Source organism: Procambarus clarkii, chromosome 4 (assembly GCF_040958095.1).
Source record: "Procambarus clarkii isolate CNS0578487 chromosome 4, FALCON_Pclarkii_2.0, whole genome shotgun sequence".
Classification (NCBI taxonomy): domain Eukaryota; kingdom Metazoa; phylum Arthropoda; class Malacostraca; order Decapoda; family Cambaridae; genus Procambarus; species Procambarus clarkii.
In genome coordinates this window covers 18,178,774-18,184,927 of record NC_091153.1, presented here as the reverse complement: position 1 = coordinate 18,184,927, position 6,154 = coordinate 18,178,774, and the positions used below count along the sequence as shown (strand labels likewise).

Sequence of the window (6,154 nt, the reverse complement as noted above, 5' to 3'; positions counted from 1 at the left end):
TAACGATGCCGACACAGAAGACACTGTTCAACATAACAGGACAATTACACTTGATTAATCTTTGTATGTAGATAGGAGCTGCCTCGTATGGGCCAATAGGCCTTCCGCAGTTACCTCTATTCTTATGTTCTTATGTTTCACCCTCCATTTATCCCTTATGTATCCCCCCATGTTTTCACCTTTATTGTCTCATCACCTGACGCAGTGCGGGTATAAAATCAACCAGTCCTGAAAATTCTTTTCACTTGAGAATTAACCATGGAGGTTCGAAACGTTGTGCAAATTGTATAAATAAGAGTTCTTAGTATAGAGTATATATATAAGAGTATAAATAAGAGAGAAAAAAAACATTCTATAGTAATTCACTTCTTTTCTTCACCTTGAAATCGCGAAAAGGAGTTTTGGGGAACTCCTATTTCTGCTAAGCCCTGAGGCTAAGAAAATAGTTAGAGGGATAGAAGCCCTATCCCTCCGACACCTGCGAGGGGGAGGGGGTTCAAATAGCTTCGGCTATCACTTCCTTATGTCCAGTCATGATGGCCGAGTGGATTAAGGTGTCCTGTACATAACAGTTGCGTTGCTCCTGGAAGTATGGGTTCGAGTCACTTCTGGGATGTGAGTTTTCAGTGGCATATAGTCCTGGGGACCATTCAGGCTTGTTCGCATTTGTGTTCCTCACGTGTGCCCCAAAGAATGAGGTGATTCGATAATATGCCCAAGATTACCATCCGAGTGCCGGCGGGGGGGGGGGGTCAAATAGCTTCGGCTATCACTTCCTTATGTCCGGTCGTGATGGTCGAGTGGATTAAGGTGTCCTGTACATACCAGGTGCGTTGCTCCTGGCAGTATAGGTTCGAATCATTTCTGGTGTGTGAGTTTTCAGTTGCATACAGCCCTGGGAACCATTCAGGCTTGTTCGCATATAAATATATAAATAAATAAATAAATAAATAAGTATATATATATATATATATATATATATATATATATATATACATATATATATATATATATATATATATATATATATATATATATATATATATATATATATATACATACATACATACACTCCCCATATCTTGACTTTTTTGTATTAGGAGGAAGGAAGGGGAAATTATCAAAGGAAAGAGCTCAACTATTACGACTATATAGCACTTGGAAGGGGTTAGGATAAGGATTTGGGATGTGACGTGGGGGGGGGAGGAGGAGTTGTGCCCATTCACTTGTGGATGGTCGGGGATTGAACACCTACCTGCATGAAGCAAGACCGTCGCTCTACCGTCCAGCCCAAGTGATTGGGATAATAAAAAAAGAGATGATTTCGGGGCTTAGCGTCCCCGCGGCCCGGTCTTCGACCAGGCTTCCTTTTTTGTTAAACATCCCCCCCAGAAAGCAGCCCGCAGCAGCTGTTTAACTCCCAGGTACCTATTTACTGCTAGGTGAACAGGCGTATCAGGGTGAAAGAAACTCTACCCATTTGTTTCAGCCTCCGCCGGGGATCAAACCCGGAACTTTAGGACTTCAAATCCCGACCGCTGTCCAATCAGTCGTCAGGCCCCGTTAAAAAATGATTAGAGGTTTTAAGTGAAAGGAAATTTGCCCATCCATTTCTGTCCTGCCCAGGATTTCTAATCTGGAATTCTCGATTGTGCGTTGAGACTGTACCGAACCTGACTGTATTATCTTAAAATGATTATCTATTACCAACGAATATAAAAATAGAATAGTTAGCGTAATGATTAAAAATATTAAGGATTTGGGATGGGAGGGGGGGGGGGTTAGGCATGGTGCCCAACCACTTATGGATGGTCGGGGATTGAACGCCGATCTGCATGAAGCGAGACCGTCGTTCTACCGTCCAGCCCAAGTGGTTGGGCCAAAAAAAAAAGAAGACGCAATTTTTTCATAGAGTGGAGCTCAGGACTGCGAGTCCACAGAGAACGCTAGGAAAAAACAGAGCCAAAGCTTAACCCCCGTAAGCACAACTAGAAAAAATCACGTCCCTGGAGGTGTGGTAAGGATACATGAGGCCAGGTCCCGCCGAGACTCGAACTCGGATCGCTGGATTCAAAGTCCAGAGTGCTAACCATTACACCACGGGACCACAACATTTATTATTGAACTGTAACAGAAGATGTTTCTGTCCTTGGGATGAACTCAGATCTGCAAGGCCGCGGAGGACGCTCCCATAGCTGCGCTACGACGGCTTATTAAAAAGGAAAGTTATCTAATTGTATGAGGTCGACCTGAGGTCCGTCGAGACTCCAGTGGGCGACCTAAAAAAGAAAAGAAGCAGCTCCATTATATTGGATGGAACTCCAAACTGCGAGTTGACTGCCAGACTTAACGACATCTGTAGTCGTTACTACAGACGTCGAAGAAGACTTGTAAACTCCAGAGGAGCGTAAGAAGGCATAGTTCGGTTTTTGTAGAGGGTACGAAGAGCTAGAGCTGTCAAGTCTCCGACTGTGTAAGGGGCAGATGCTGGGGGGGCTTTGCAAAGCCCTGCATATCAATCCCTGATTACGACGTGTGAGCTGAAGAGACAGGGTCAAATAAACTGGATGGTAAAAGGGACACTGCGAACGAGACTACGAGGGCGAGTCTACGAGTTCAGGTGTGTGAGGGAAGAAATGTGCAGTGTCTGCCTTTGAGGTCAGGAGGAGAAAAGGAGGCCTAGGCCTAGGCCTAGGAATGGCATAGGGGGATGAGTACGGTGACGACGCGAGCTACGAGTCACCTAGGGATCCTGAACGTGCCGGACTTGATCAACGAGGGACCCACCAGGAAGGAGAGGGCCCCAGCTACCATCGCGAGGAATCTACGACTTTGTAGCAGAGGAAGTTAAGGTAGATCAATTTTCTCTCCCATTCTCCCTTGAGCTAGGTAATATATTTTATCATTATTATTGATATTATTATTATTAATCAAGTGCTAGGCTATTTGCCAGGATTATTATTATTATATATGTGTTGACAGTGTTATTAGTGAATATTATTCCTGCACGGACTATCGGTGATCGTTGTGAAAGGACAGTATCCACGCAGTGAAAGGCAAAGTGAACTATATCTATATAAATAAAAATGTAAATGTTCGCTTGATCAAAATCGCTCATCTCCGAAAGTTCTTTACCGATTGCTTTGAAATTTTCACACAATGCTCCATTCGCATCCGAGCGGGTTTTTATATACATACTATATAGATGTTGCACCTGTGATGGGAAAAAATCATGCTTTCATAAAAAAAAAAGTTTTTCTTTTAAAAACTGTGTTTTCATGTGAGGGATATCTTCGAAACCTCTTTACCGATTGCTTTAAAATTTTGACACAACGTTGCCTTCGAATAGGTGCGTCTTTTTATGTACATACTATATACATGCCTCACCTGTGACAGGAAAAACATATTTAAAAAAAAAAGTGCCATCTGTTAGATATAAGTTCAACACACGCTGTAATCTCTGAATATTCTTCACAGAATGCTTTGAAAATTTGACACAATGTTCCATTTGAATATGCGCGAGTTTTTATATACTACTATATAGATGCCACACCTGTGAAAGGTAAAACCATTTTCTTTTTTTAAACAGCACCATACGTTGCATGTAATAGCAACACACACTATACTAAATATGTTACGATTCCATTTCAGTGTTTCCGATAGCATTGATAAATTGAATTATCATAAATTTTGATTTATTTTCATTTTGATTTAATTATCTTGTGTGACATTGCATTGGAATTGAGCTGTGTTGTTTACTATACTATTCATTTCGTGAGTATAAAAATAGATGCCACACCTGTGACAGGTGAAATCATTTTTTTTTTTAAGAAACAGCATCATCTGTTGCATGTAGGAGCAACACATGCTATACTAAATATGTTACGATTCCATTTCAATGTTTTCAATTGCATTGAAAAAGAGAATTTTCATATATTTCAATTTATTCTCATTTTGATTTAATTATTTTGTGTGACATTGTATGGGAATTGAGCTGTGTTGTTTACATGCCATTCATTTCGTGAGTATTGGTTATTTTTTTTATTTTTCATTGTTTTAATTACGTTTTTAACTGTTTTTCTTATATTTCAGTGATGGGGAACATCAGATCATTTTATGTTCCCAATTTTCTGATGGGAACATCAGATCATTTGGAATGCATCGGACAAGGGAATGGGGAATGGTAAAGAGGACGATGGGACGGGATTGGGGGATGGTGGGGGAGGACGAGGGGACAGGAAAGAGTGAGTAATGGTGGGGAGGACGAGGGAACTGGGAAGGGGGGGAATGGAAGGGTGGACGAGGGGACAGGGGGGAGGGGAAGGAGCTGGTGGGGAGGACGAGGAGACAGTGGATTGGGGAATGGTTAGGAGGACAAAGGTACTCTGGTTTGGGGGATGGTGGTAGGACAATGGGACTTGGGAGGGGGTGAATAGAGGGGAGGACGAGGGGGGAATGGTTGGTTTGACAAGGGGAGAGGAGTGTGAGGAATGGTTGAGAGGACAAGGGGACGGGGGGAGTGGGAAATGGTGGGGAGGACTGGGAGACAGGGAAAGGATGCCGTGGCTGGGTACAGCTAGTATTTACTTATGTGACAATGAGAGGCGGTGGCCAGATCCAGGTGTTAAGGCGCACAGCGCTCATCAGCTGAGTTGCCAGACCGACTTATGGAGTGTTGCCGCCAACCGCCAGAGCTGCGGATTTTATCATCTTATGGACCACTGTAGATTTATTTTAGTAAACCTATTATTATATTACCATTGTGTTTATATTGTCTCCTCCATCTCTTAGGCGATTGATGTAATAATTGATTATTGCACAACACTCTCCTGGTCATTATCTGTTAATCAGTAAGAAAAACTGAATAGCTCTCCAAAGCATCGAATTTAGATGCATTGAAGTGTAATCATTTAGCTCAATCCCCTTGAGCTGTTTTGCGTTGCCTTGATTTTCATTAAAGCACCAGAAGCTTGACGCTGTGCTTCTTCTTGGACCTCAAGCGTCAAGGCAACGCTCGAAGGTACCGTTATTCCGAAGGAAACCTTGAGGAACAGACAGGTACAGGACCACCCACGACTCACGCCGCATAACTCACGACTCATGACGCACGACACACGACCTCATACCCTTAAACATTCCTGCCAGGGACCTGGAGGCTCCCCACCGCCACCCATACATCTCCATCCAACCCGTCCTCTTAAAAAGAACGTCACTTTTGGCTCGTATGCGCGATATGGCCAAATTTGGACGTAATTTGAAATGAAATCCACTCACAAAAGTGACGTTCTGTTCCGTTTTCTATTTGAGCCGTCCGGCGTACGCGCAGAGGTTATAAGAGGACACTTTAAATTAACGTTTTTCATAACGTTTTGAAACTTTATGAGAATTTCCTGCCCACCTAACCTATCAGAGGACCCTTAACTTACTGTTGTTGAAAAAAAAAATCCCAAATTTATTTTCATATTTTTTTCAATTTCAAATTACGTCCAAATTCGGCCATACGGGCAAACGGCCAAAAGCGACGTTCTTTTTAAGAGGACAGGTTGCTCCATCAGCGCCAGGGTGCTGGAGGACCATCCAGTCAAGAACCACTGGCTAAAGAACCAGGTGCTGTCTGAGTCACTCTCTTCCCCCGCTACCATACCTGTACACCAGACAGACGAGAGACCCTATGATAAAACACAAGACGCCGACCTTAGCAGTGGTCACGTAAGAGGTGTGGCCGGCTTCGGCCAGCCCAGCACGTAGTGCTGTCATAAGCCGGATAAGAAGCCCGATCTCCACCACCGCTGCCAGGCTGGTGGGCACCTCCAGCACCGCGGCCAGGTATGACCCCTCAGCCCTAATGCCCACCTGCAGCGCCTGACCCACCTGCCTGTTGTGGCAATGCTGAAGTACCACCCACCACACCACTAGGAGGACCAGTCCTGTGGTGTTGGGCCACGTGGCCAGTGCTGGTGTCCTGATGAAACAGTACATCAGGATCACCCACAGCAGAAGCAACACCTACCCTGGCAGGTGGGCTGGGTCGCCCATCTGACTCCCCCGGAGGAACCACATTGCCTCGGCTAAGACGAGCGCGGCTAAACACAGCCCCACAGGGACGCGCAACAGCTCCTTACCCTCTGTGGGATGTTCCTTCTTGGCTATTGGC

The 6,154-nt window shown here is 44.3% G+C and overlaps 1 non-coding gene across 1 annotated transcript; it reads right to left on the bottom strand.

Moving 5' to 3' along the window:
* Nucleotides 1-2,035: 2,035 nt before the first annotated feature.
* TRNAQ-UUG (transfer RNA glutamine (anticodon UUG)) lies at nt 2,036-2,107 on the bottom strand. Its single transcript has one exon. It is a non-coding gene; the product is annotated as a tRNA-Gln (tRNA).
* Between the last annotated feature and the right edge of the window lie 4,047 nt (nt 2,108-6,154).